The 13,995-nt window shown below is 35.3% G+C and overlaps 1 protein-coding gene and 1 long non-coding RNA gene across 2 annotated transcripts in view; one reads left to right on the top strand and one right to left on the bottom strand.

Annotated features, from left to right (window-relative positions):
* yjefn3 (YjeF N-terminal domain containing 3) overlaps positions 1-13,995 on the top strand; it is an 89,228-nt gene that overhangs the window by 47,690 nt on the left and 27,543 nt on the right. The window lies entirely within an intron of this gene.
* The window catches only part of LOC148189592 (uncharacterized), a 60,002-nt gene continuing 56,610 nt past the window's right edge, over positions 10,604-13,995 (bottom strand). The window contains exon 4 of the long non-coding RNA XR_015776653.1: positions 10,604-10,892. This is a non-coding gene — a long non-coding RNA (uncharacterized LOC148189592). The remainder of the gene's footprint in view (positions 10,893-13,995) is intronic.

The following is a 13,995-nucleotide window of genomic DNA, read 5'->3' as shown; positions in this document are numbered from 1 at the left end:
GGCAAAAATGTCAAAATTCAACCCGTCCCAAAAACAGCTGAAAACTATTGAAAACCAACTAAAATAGCGTGCCAAAAGATGCCATAGCATAGAAAGTTGCAAAAACGTGCAACAACACCATAATATAGCATGTCGAAAAATTGACCAAAAAAGCAAGGCTATAGTAAGGCAAAAATGTCAAAATTTGACCCGTCCCAAAAACAGCTGAAAACTGTTGAAAACCAACAAAAATAGTGTGCCAAAAGATGCCATAGCATAGAAAGTTGCAAAAACATGTAAAAACACCATAATATAGCATGTCAAAAAAATGACCAAAAAAGCAAGGCTATAGTAAGGCAAAAATGTCAAAATTCGACCCATCCCAAAAACAGCTGAAAACTGTTGAAAACCAACTAAAATAGCGTGCAACGACATGCCATAGCATAGAAAGTTGCAAAAACGTGCAACAACACCATAATATAGCATGTCGAAAAAATGACCAAAAAAGCAAGGCTATAGTAAGGCAAAAATGTCAAAATTTGACCCATCCCAAAAACAGCTGAAAACTATTGAAAACCAATTAAAATAGCATGCAAAGACATGCCATAGCATAGAAAGTTGCAAAAACATGCAACAACACCATAATATAGCATGTCGAAAAAATGACCAAAAAAGCAAGGCTATAGTAAGGCAAAAATGTCAAAATTTGACCCGTCCCAAAAACAGCTGAAAACAGTTGAAAACCACCTAAAATAGCATGCAAAGCCATGCCATAGCATAGAACGTTGCAAAAACGTCCAAAAACACTATAAAATAGCATGTCGAAAAAAGTGACCCAAAAAGCAAGGCTATAGTAAGGCAAAAATGTCAAAATTTGACCCGTCCCAAAAACAGCTGAAAACTGTTGAAAACCAACTAAAATAGCGTGCGAAAACATGCCATAGCATAGGAAGTTGCAAAAACACCCAAAAACACTATAAAATAGCCTGTCGAAAAAATGACCCAAAAAGCAAGGCTATAGTAAGGCAAAAATGTCAAAATTTGACCCGTCCCAAAAACAGCTGAAAACTGTTGAAAACCAACTAAAATAGCGTGCAACGACATGCCATAGCATAGAAAGTTGCAAAAACGTGCAACAACACCATAATATAGCATGTCGAAAAAATTACCAGAAAAGCAAGGCTATAGTAAGGCAAAAATGTCAAAATTTGACCCGTCCCAAAAACAGCTGAAAACTGTTGAAAACCAACTAAAATAGCGTGCCAAAACATGCCATAGCATAGAAAGTTGCAAAAACACCCAAAAACACTGTAAAATAGCATGTCGAAAAAAATGACCCAAAAAGCAAGGCTATAGTAAGGCAAAAATGTCAAAATTTGACCCGTCCCAAAAACAGCCGAAAACTGTTGAAAACCAACTAAAATAGCATGCAAAGACATGCCATAGCATAGAAAGTTGCAAAAACGTGCAACAACACCATAAAATAGCATGTCAAAAAAATGACCCAAAAAGCAAGGCTATAGTAAGGCAAAAATGTCAAAATTTGACCCGTCCCAAAAACAGCTGAAAACAGTTGAAAACCACCTAAAATAGCATGCAAAGCCATGCCATAGCATAGAACGTTGCAAAAACGTCCAAAAACACTATAAAATAGCATGTCGAAAAAAGTGACCCAAAAAGCAAGGCTATAGTAAGGCAAAAATGTCAAAATTTGACCCGTCCCAAAAACAGCTGAAAACAGTTGAAAACCAATTAAAATAGCATGCAAAGACATGCCATAGCATAGAAAGTTGCAAAAACGTGCAACAACACCATAATATAGCATGTCGAAAAAAATGACCCAAAAAGCAAGGCTATAGTAAGGCAAAAATGTCAAAATTTGACCCGTCCCAAAAACAGCTGAAAACTGTTGAAAACCAACTAAAATAGCGTGCGAAAACATGCCATAGTATAGGAAGTTGCAAAAACACCCAAAAACACTATAAAATAGCATGTCGAAAAAATGACCCAAAAAGCAAGGCTATAGTAAGGCAAAAATGTCAAAATTCGACCCATCCCAAAAACAGCTGAAAACTGTTGAAAACCAACTAAAATAGCGTGCAACGACATGCCATAGCATAGAAAGTTGCAAAAACGCGCAACAACACCATAATATAGCATGTCGAAAAAATGACCAAAAAAGCAAGGCTATAGTAAGGCAAAAATGTCAAAATTTGACCCGTCCCAAAAACAGCTGAAAACTGTTGAAAACCAACTAAAATAGCGTGCCAAAAGATGCCATAGCATAGAAAGTTGCATAAATGTCCAAAAACACCATAAAATAGCATGTCGAAAAAAGTGACCCAAAAAGCAAGGCTATAGTAAGGCAAAAATGTCAAAATTCGACCCGTCCCAAAAACAGCTGAAAACTGTTGAAAACCAACTAAAATAGTGTGCCAAAACATGCCATAGCATAGAAAGTTGCAAAAACGTGCAACAACACCATAAAATAGCATGTCAAAAAAATGACCCAAAAAGCAAGGCTATAGTAAGGCAAAAAATTACAAAATTTGACCCGTCCCAAAAACAGCTGAAAACTGTTGAAAACCAACTAAAATAGCATGCAAAGACATGCCATAGCATAGAAAGTTGCAAAAACGTGCAACAACACCATAAAATAGCATGTCAAAAAAATGACCCAAAAAGCAAGGCTATAGTAAGGCAAAAATGTCAAAATTTGACCCGTCCCAAAAACAGCTGAAAACTGTTGAAAACCAATTAAAATAGCATGCAAAGACATGCCTTAGCATAGAAAGTTGCAAAAACGTGCAAAAACACCATAAAATAGCATGTCGAAAAAAATGACCAAAAAAGCAAGGCTATAGTAAGGCAAAAATGTCAAAATTTGACCCGTCCCAAAAACAGCTGAAAACTGTTGAAAACCAACTAAAATAGCGTGCAACGACATGCCATAGCATAGAAAGTTGCAAAAACACCCAAAAACACTGTAAAATAGCATGTCGAAAAAAATGACCCAAAAAGCAAGGCTATAGTAAGGCAAAAATGTCAAAATTTGACCCGTCCCAAAAACAGCTGAAAACAGTTGAAAACCAACTAAAATAGCATGCAAAGACATGCCATAGCATAGAAAGTTGCAAAAACACTATAAAATAGCATGTCAAAAAAATGACCAAAAAAGCAAGGCTATAGTAAGGCAAAAATGTCAAAATTGGACCCATCCCAAAAACAGCTGAAAACTGTTGAAAACCAACTAAAATATCGTGCCAAAACATGCCATAGCATAGGAAGTTGCAAAAACACCCAAAAACACTGTAAAATAGCCTGTCGAAAAAATGACCCAAAAAGCAAGGCTATAGTAAGGCAAAAATGTCAAAATTCGACCCATCCCAAAAACAGCTGAAAACAGTTGAAAACCAACTAAAATAGTGTGCCAAAACATGCCATAGCATAGAAAGTTGCAAAAACGTCCAAAAACACCATAATATAGCATGTCGAAAAAAATGACCAAAAAAGCAAGGCTATAGTAAGGCAAAAATGTCAAAATTTGACCCGTCCCAAAAACAGCTGAAAACTGTTGAAAACCAACTAAAATAGCGTGCAACGACATGCCATAGCATAGAAAGTTGCAAAAACACCCAAAAACACTGTAAAATAGCATGTCGAAAAAAATGACCCAAAAAGCAAGGCTATAGTAAGGCAAAAATGTCAAAATTCGACCCATCCCAAAAACAGCTGAAAACTGTTGAAAACCACCTAAAATAGCGTGCAACGACATGCCATAGCATAGAAAGTTGCAAAAACACCCAAAAACACTGTAAAATAGCATGTCGAAAAAAATGACCAAAAAAGCAAGGCTATAGTAAGGCAAAAATGTCAAAATTTGACCCGTCCCAAAAACAGCTGAAAACTGTTGAAAACCAACTAAAATAGCGTGCAACGACATGCCATAGCATAGAAAGTTGCAAAAACACCCAAAAACACTGTAAAATAGCATGTCGAAAAAAATGACCCAAAAAGCAAGGCTATAGTAAGGCAAAAATGTCAAAATTCGACCCATCCCAAAAACAGCTGAAAACAGTTGAAAACCAACTAAAATAGTGTGCCAAAACATGTCATAGCATAGAAAGTTGCAAAAATGTGCAACAACACCATAATATAGCATGTCGAAAAAAATGACCAAAAAAGCAAGGCTATAGTAAGGCAAAAATGTCAAAATTTGACCCGTCCCAAAAACAGCTGAAAACTGTTGAAAACCAACTAAAATAGCGTGCAAAAGATGCCATAGCATAGAAAGTTGCAAAAATGTCCAAAAACACCATAAAATAGCATGTCGAAAAAAATGACCCAAAAAGCAAGGCTATAGTAAGGCAAAAATGTCAAAATTTGACCTGTCCCAAAAACAGCTGAAAACTATTGAAAACCAACTAAAATAGCGTGCCAAAAGATGCCATAGCATAGAAAGTTGCAAAAACGTGCAACAACACCATAAAATAGCATGTCGAAAAAATGACCAAAAAAGCAAGGCTATAGTAAGGCAAAAATGTCAAAATTTGACCCGTCCCAAAAACAGCTGAAAACTGTTGAAAACCAATTAAAATAGCATGCAAAGACATGCCTTAGCATAGAAAGTTGCAAAAACGTGCAAAAACACCATAATATAGCATGTCGAAAAAATGACCCAAAAAGCAAGGCTATAGTAAGGCAAAAATGTCAAAATTTGACCCGTCCCAAAAACAACTGAAAACAGTTGAAAACCAACTAAAATAGCATGCAAAGACATGCCATAGCATAGAAAGTTGCAAAAACGTCCAAAAACACTATAAAATAGCATGTCGAAAAAAATGACCCAAAAAGCAAGGCTATAGTAAGGCAAAAATGTCAAAATTTGACCCGTCCTAAAAACAGCTGAAAACTGTTGAAAACCAACTAAAATAGTGTGCCAAAACATGCCATAGCATAGAAAGTTGCAAAAACGTGCAACAACACCATAATATAGCATGTCGAAAAAATGACCCAAAAAGCAAGGCTATAGTAAGGCAAAAATGTCAAAATTTGACCCGTCCCAAAAACAGCTGAAAACTTTTGAAAACCAACTAAAATAGCATGCAAAGACATTGCATAGCATAGAAAGTTGCAAAAACGTGCAACAACACCATAAAATAGCATGACAAAAAAATGACCCAAAAAGCAAGGCTATAGTAAGGCAAAAATGTCAAAATTTGACCCGTCCCAAAAACAGCTGAAAACTGTTGAAAACCAATTGAAATAGCATGCAAAGACATGCCTTAGCATAGAAAGTTGCAAAAACGTGCAACAACACCATAATATAGCATGTCAAAAAAATGACCAAAAAAGCAAGGCTATAGTAAGGCAAAAATGTCAAAATTCGACCCATCCCAAAAACAGCTGAAAACTGTTGAAAACCAACTAAAATAGCGTGCAACGACATGCCATAGCATAGAAAGTTGCAAAAACACCCCAAAACACTGTAAAATAGCATGTCGAAAAAAATGACCCAAAAAGCAAGGCTATAGTAAGGCAAAAATGTCAAAATTCGACCCATCCCAAAAACAGCTGAAAACAGTTGAAAACCAACTAAAATAGTGTGCCAAAACATGCCATAGCATAGAAAGTTGCAAAAACGTCCAAAAACACCATAAAATAGCATGTCGAAAAAAATGACCAAAAAAGCAAGGCTATAGTAAGGCAAAAATGTCAAAATTGGACCCGTCCCAAAAACAGCTGAAAACTTTTGAAAACCAACTAAAATAGCGTGCAACGACATGCCATAGCATAGAAAGTTGCAACAACACCCAAAAACACTATAAAATAGCATGTCGAAAAAATGACCCAAAAAGCAAGGCTATAGTAAGGCAAAAATGTCAAAATTTGACCCGTCCCAAAAACAGCTGAAAACTGTTGAAAACCAATTAAAATAGCATGCAAAGACATGCCTTAGCATAGAAAGTTGCAAAAACGTGCAAAAACACCATAATATAGCATGTCGAAAAAATGACCCAAAAAGCAAGGCTATAGTAAGGCAAAAATGTCAAAATTTGACCCGTCCCAAAAACAGCTGAAAACAGTTGAAAACCAACTAAAATAGCATGCAAAGACATGCCATAGCATAGAAAGTTGCAAAAACGTCCAAAAACACTATAAAATAGCATGTCAAAAAAATGACCAAAAAAGCAAGGCTATAGTAAGGCAAAAATGTCAAAATTGGACCCATCCCAAAAACAGCTGAAAACTGTTGAAAACCAACTAAAATATCGTGCCAAAACATGCCATAGCATAGGAAGTTGCAAAAACACCCAAAAACACTGTAAAATAGCCTGTCGAAAAAATGACCCAAAAAGCAAGGCTATAGTAAGGCAAAAATGTCAAAATTCGACCCATCCCAAAAACAGCTGAAAACTGTTGAAAACCACCTAAAATAGCGTGCAACGACATGCCATAGCATAGAAAGTTGCAAAAACACCCAAAAACACTGTAAAATAGCATGTCGAAAAAAATGACCCAAAAAGCAAGGCTATAGTAAGGCAAAAATGTCAAAATTCGACCCATCCCAAAAACAGCTGAAAACAGTTGAAAACCAACTAAAATAGTGTGCCAAAACATGCCATAGCATAGAAAGTTGCAAAAACGTCCAAAAACACCATAAAATAGCATGTCGAAAAAAATGACCAAAAAAGCAAGGCTATAGTAAAGCAAAAATGTCAAAATTTGACCCGTCCCAAAAACAGCTGAAAATTGTTGAAAACCAACTAAAATAGCGTGCAACGACATGCCATAGCATAGAAAGTTGCAAAAACACCCAAAAACACTGTAAAATAGCATGTCGAAAAAAATGACCCAAAAAGCAAGGCTATAGTAAGGCAAAAATGTCAAAATTCGACCCATCCCAAAAACAGCTGAAAACAGTTGAAAACCAACTAAAATAGTGTGCCAAAACATGTCATAGCATAGAAAGTTGCAAAAATGTGCAACAACACCATAATATAGCATGTCGAAAAAAATGACCAAAAAAGCAAGGCTATAGTAAGGCAAAAATGTCAAAATTTGACCCGTCCCAAAAACAGCTGAAAACTGTTGAAAACCAACTAAAATAGCGTGCAAAAGATGCCATAGCATAGAAAGTTGCAAAAATGTCCAAAAACACCATAAAATAGCATGTCGAAAAAAATGACCCAAAAAGCAAGGCTATAGTAAGGCAAAAATGTCAAAATTTGACCCGTCCCAAAAACAGCTGAAAACTATTGAAAACCAACTAAAATAGCGTGCCAAAAGATGCCATAGCATAGAAAGTTGCAAAAACGTGCAACAACACCATAAAATAGCATGTCGAAAAAATGACCAAAAAAGCAAGGCTATAGTAAGGCAAAAATGTCAAAATTTGACCCGTCCCAAAAACAGCTGAAAACTGTTGAAAACCAACTAAAATAGCATGCAAAGACATGCCATAGCATAGAAAGTTGCAAAAACGTCCAAAAACACTATAAAATAGCATGTCGAAAAAAATGACCAAAAAGCAAGGCTATAGTAAGGCAAAAATGTCAAAATTTGACCCGTCCTAAAAACAGCTGAAAACTGTTGAAAACCAACTAAAATAGTGTGCCAAAACATGCCATAGCATAGAAAGTTGCAAAAACGTGCAACAACACCATAATATAGCATGTCGAAAAAATGACCCAAAAAGCAAGGCTATAGTAAGGCAAAAATGTCAAAATTCGACCCGTCCCAAAAACAGCTGAAAACTGTTGAAAACCAACTAAAATAGCATGCAAAGACATTGCATAGCATAGAAAGTTGCAAAAACGTGCAACAACACCATAAAATAGCATGTCAAAAAAATGACCCAAAAAGCAAGGCTATAGTAAGGCAAAAATGTCAAAATTTGACCCGTCCCAAAAACAGCTGAAAACTGTTGAAAACCAATTGAAATAGCATGCAAAGACATGCCTTAGCATAGAAAGTTGCAAAAACGTGCAACAACACCATAATATAGCATGTCAAAAAAATGACCAAAAAAGCAAGGCTATAGTAAGGCAAAAATGTCAAAATTCGACCCATCCCAAAAACAGCTGAAAACTGTTGAAAACCAACTAAAATAGCGTGCAACGACATGCCATAGCATAGAAAGTTGCAAAAACACCCAAAAACACTGTAAAATAGCATGTCGAAAAAAATGACCCAAAAAGCAAGGCTATAGTAAGGCAAAAATGTCAAAATTCGACCCATCCAAAACCAGCTGAAAACAGTTGAAAACCAACTAAAATAGTGTGCCAAAACATGCCATAGCATAGAAAGTTGCAAAAACGTCCAAAAACACCATAAAATAGCATGTCGAAAAAAATGACCAAAAAAGCAAGGCTATAGTAAGGCAAAAATGTCAAAATTTGACCCGTCCCAAAAACAGCTGAAAACTGTTGAAAACCAACTAAAATAGCGTGCAATGACATGCCATAGCATAGAAAGTTGCAAAAACACCCAAAAACACTGTAAAATAGCATGTCGAAAAAAATGACCCAAAAAGCAAGGCTATAGTAAGGCAAAAATGTCAAAATTCGACCCATCCCAAAAACAGCTGAAAACTGTTGAAAACCACCTAAAATAGCGTGCAACGACATGCCATAGCATAGAAAGTTGCAAAAACACCCAAAAACACTGTAAAATAGCATGTCGAAAAAAATGACCCAAAAAGCAAGGCTATAGTAAGACAAAAATGTCAAAATTCGACCCATCCCAAAAACAGCTGAAAACAGTTGAAAACCAACTAAAATAGTGTGCCAAAACATGCCATAGCATAGAAAGTTGCAAAAACGTCCAAAAACACCATAAAATAGCATGTCGAAAAAAATGACCAAAAAAGCAAGGCTATAGTAAGGCAAAAATGTCAAAATTTGACCCGTCCCAAAAACAGCTGAAAACTGTTGAAAACCAACTAAAATAGCGTGCAACGACATGCCATAGCATAGAAAGTTGCAAAAACACCCAAAAACACTGTAAAATAGCATGTCGAAAAAAATGACCCAAAAAGCAAGGCTATAGTAAGGCAAAAATGTCAAAATTCAACCCGTCCCAAAAACAGCTGAAAACTATTGAAAACCAACTAAAATAGCGTGCCAAAAGATGCCATAGCATAGAAAGTTGCAAAAACGTGCAACAACACCATAAAATAGCATGTCGAAAAAATGACCCAAAAAGCAAGGCTATAGTAAGGCAAAAATGTCAAAATTTGACCCGTCCCAAAAACAGCTGAAAACAGTTGAAAACCAATTAAAATAGCATGCAAAGACATGCCTTAGCATAGAAAGTTGCAAAAACGTGCAAAAACACCATAATATAGCATGTCGAAAAAATGACCCAAAAAGCAAGGCTATAGTAAGGCAAAAATGTCAAAATTTGACCCGTCCCAAAAACAACTGAAAACAGTTGAAAACCAACTAAAATAGCATGCAAAGACATGCCATAGCATAGAAAGTTGCAAAAACGTCCAAAAACACTATAAAATAGCATGTCAAAAAAATGACCAAAAAAGCAAGGCTATAGTAAGGCAAAAATGTCAAAATTGGACCCATCCCAAAAACAGCTGAAAACTGTTGAAAACCAACTAAAATAGCGTGCCAAAACATGCCATAGCATAGAAAGTTGCAAAAACGTGCAACAACACCATAATATAGCATGTCGAAAAAATGACCCAAAAAGCAAGGCTATAGTAAGGCAAAAATGTCAAAATTTGACCCGTCCCAAAAACAGCTGAAAACTGTTGAAAACCAACTAAAATAGCATGCAAAGACATTGCATAGCATAGAAAGTTGCAAAAACGTGCAACAACACCATAAAATAGCATGTCAAAAAAATGACCAAAAAAGCAAGGCTATAGTAAGGCAAAAATGTCAAAATTTGACCCATCCCAAAAACAGCTGAAAACTGTTGAAAACCAACTAAAATAGCGTGCGAAAACATGCCATAGCATAGGAAGTTGCAAAAACACCCAAAAACACTATAAAATAGCCTGTCGAAAAAATGACCCAAAAAGCAAGGCTATAGTAAGGCAAAAATGTCAAAATTTGACCCGTCCCAAAAACAGCTGAAAACTGTTGAAAACCAACTAAAATAGCGTGCCAAAAGATGCCATAGCATAGAAAGTTGCAAAAACGTCCTAAAACACCATAAAATAGCATGTTGAAAAAAATGACCCAAAAAGCAAGGCTATAGTAAGGCAAAAATGTCAAAATTTGACCCGTCCCAAAAACAGCTGAAAAGTGTTGAAAACCACCTAAAATAGCATGACAAGACATGCCATAGCATAGAAAGTTGCAAAAACGTGCAAAAACACCATAATACAGTATGTCAAAAAAAATGACCAAAAAGTAAGACTATAGTAAGGCAAAAATGTCAAAATTTGACCTGTCGAAAAAAACAGCTGAAAAACAATTTGTATATCATTTTCGATGACACGCTATAGTTTTATGTTCTTTTATCGACATTGGACAATGTAGTACATTATGAGTTCAATTCCACAATTTTACACGACACTGTACTATAACTTTTTCATGCAGGTTTATATATGTAAAAAAGTAAAACATTTACACAAACACAACCAGCCACTACATTTAGTTTTATGAACAGTCTTTTATTGGCCACACATTTTATTCATTCATTCAATAATTAATATACATCATATGTACAGAAGCAATCAAAGACATTCATGACCTTGTTTAACCATCTTGCAGTGAAGATTGGCAGCGCATTCTTGGCCTTTTTAACAGTGTCATTGGGTTTCTTTCACCATGTCACAAGCACACATGGTGATATTTGGGTTGGAGCCATTGTGTGTTAGTACTTCAATAGCTCGATCCGGTTTAGCCCCGTCTCGATGATCTCTGTTCTGCTCATCTGCGCCAGTACTAAACAATGATAGAAACAGATGAAAAGAATAGAAAAATTAGGGTCCTTGTCTACAGATGTATGGATATTATTAGAAATCAATATAGTGCATTGAAAAAAACGCCAAAAACGTCATTATATAACATGCAGAAAACACAACCGAAAATGCCATACTATAATTTGGTGAAAAATGTCAAAATAATACATGTCCCAAAAACCCCTGAAAACAGCTAGAAAACATATGACAAAGCATACTGACAAAATATAGCATAGACTGCTGCAAAAGAAGCAACTAATACCGTAAAAACAGTATCGAAAAAAAGATATAAAATGTGAAAATATATGACACAAAACAGCTGAAAACTACATTAAACAACATAAAAAAGCCTTCGAAGACATAAGATAAGGCCAAAAACAATATCATTCGGCAAGACCCAAAATTACCGAAAATGCAAGGCTATAGTATGGCAAAAATGACAAAATATGACATGTCCCAAAAACAGCTGAAAACTACATTACAACATATAAAATAGCCTTCAAAAACACGCCATAGCATAGAAGGTTGCAAAAAGGGAGAAAAACACCATTATTTGGCATGTGGAAAAAATGACCGAAAAAGCAAGGCTATAGTATGGCAAAAATGTCAAAATATGACATATCCCAAAAACAGCTGAAAACTAAATTAAAACACATAAAATAACCCTCTAAGGTACGCCATAGTATAGAAAGTTGCAAAAAGGGAGAAAAACACCATTATTTGGCATGTGGAAAAATGACCGAAAAAGCAAGGCTATAGTATGGCAAAAATGTCAAAATATGACATGTCCCAAAAACAGCTGAAAACCACAATAAAACACATAAAATAGCCCTCCAAGACACGCCATAGCATAGAAAGTTGCAAAAAGGGAGAAAAACACCATAATTTGGCATGTGGAAAAAATGACCAAAAAAGCAAGGCTATAGTATGGCAAAAATGTCAAAATATGACATGTCCCAAAAACAGCTGAAAACTACATTAAAACACATAAAATAGCCTTCAAAACCACGCCATAGCATCGAAAGTTGCAAAAAGGGAGAAAAACACCATTATTTGGCATGTGGAAAAAATGACCAAAAAAGCAAGGCTATAGTATGGCAAAAATGTCAAAATATGACATGTCTCAAAAAATGCTGAAAACTACATTAAAACACATCAAATAGCTCTTCCAGATATGCTAAAGCAAAGAAAGTTGCAAAAAGGGAGAAAAACACCATTATTTGGAATGTGGAAAAAATGACCGAAAAAGCAAGGCTATAGTATGGCAAAAATATCAAAATATGACATGTCCCAAAAACAGCTGTAAACTACATTAAAACACATAAAATAACCCTCTAAGATACGCCATAGTATAGAAAGTTGCAAAAAGGGAGAAAAACACCACTATTTGGCATGTGGAAAAAAATGACCAAAAAAGCAAGGCTATAGTATGGCAAAAATGTCAAAATATGACATGTCCCAAAAAAATGCTGAAAACTACATTAAAACACATAAAATAGCTCTTCCAGATATGCTACAGCAAAGAAAGTTGCAAAAATGGAGAAAAACACCATAATTTGGCATGTGGAAAAAATGACCAAAAAAGCAAGGCTATAGTATGGCAAAAATGTCAAAATATGACATGTCCCAAAAACAGCTGAAAACTAAATTAAAACACATAAAATAACCCTCCAAGACATGCCATAGTATAGAAAGTTGCAAAAAGGGAGAAAAACACCATTATTTGGCATGTGGAAAAAATGACCGAAAAAGCAAGGCTATAGTATGGCAAAAATGTCAAAATATGACATGTCCCAAAAACAGCTGAAAACCACAATAAAACACATAAAATAGCCCCCCAAGACACGCCATAGCATAGAAAGTTGCAAAAAGGGAGAAAAACACCATAATTTGGCATGTGGAAAAAAATGACCAAAAAAGCAAGGCTATAGTATGGCAAAAATGTCAAAATATGACATGTCCCAAAAAAATGCTGAAAACTACATTAAAACACATAAAATAGCTCTTCCAGATATGCTACAGCAAAGAAAGTTGCAAAAATGGAGAAAAACACCATAATTTGGCATGTGGAAAAAATGACCAAAAAAGCAAGGCTATAGTATGGCAAAAATGTCAAAATATGACATGTCCCAAAAACAGCTGAAAACTAAATTAAAACACATAAAATAACCCTCCAAGACATGCCATAGTATAGAAAGTTGCAAAAAGGGAGAAAAACACCATTATTTGGCATGTGGAAAAAATGACCGAAAAAGCAAGGCTATAGTATGGCAAAAATGTCAAAATATGACATGTCCCAAAAACAGCTGAAAACCACAATAAAACACATAAAATAGCCCCCCAAGACACGCCATAGCATAGAAAGTTGCAAAAAGGGAGAAAAACACCATAATTTGGCATGTGGAAAAAAATGACCAAAAAAGCAAGGCTATAGTATGGCAAAAATGTCAAAATATGACATGTCCCAAAAAATGCTGAAAACTACATTAAAACACATAAAATAGCCCTCCAAGACACGCAATAGCAGAGAACGTTGCAAAAATGGAGAAAAACACCATTAATTGGCATGTGGAAAAATTAACCGAAAAAGCAAGGCTATAGTATGGCAAAAATGTCAAAATATGACATGTCCCAAAAACAGCTGAAAACTACATTAAAACACATAAAATAACCCTCTAAGATACGCCATAGTATAGAAAGTTGCAAAAAGGGAGAAAAACACCACTATTTAGCAAGTGGAAAAAATGACCGAAAAAGCAAGGCTATAGTATGGCAAAAATGTCAAAATATGACAAGTCCCAAAAAATGCTGAAAACTACATTAAAACACATAAAATAGCCCTCCAAGACATGCAATAGCAGAGAACGTTGCAAAAATGGAGAAAAACACCATTAATTGGCATGTGGAAAAATTAACCGAAAAAGCAAGGCTATAGTATGGCAAAAATGTCAAAATATGACATGTCCCAAAAACAGCTGAAAACTAAATTAAAACACATAAAATAACCCTCTAAGATACGCCATAGTATAGAAAGTTGCAAAAAGGGAGAAAAACACCACTATTTAGCAAGTGGAAAAAATGACAGA

The sequence above is a fragment of the Plectropomus leopardus genome, chromosome 5 (assembly GCF_026936395.1).
Source record: "Plectropomus leopardus strain MGB_pleo_1.0 chromosome 5, ASM2693639v1, whole genome shotgun sequence".
Lineage (NCBI taxonomy): Eukaryota > Metazoa > Chordata > Actinopteri > Perciformes > Serranidae > Plectropomus > Plectropomus leopardus.
This window is presented reverse-complemented; position numbering and strand designations above follow the sequence as displayed.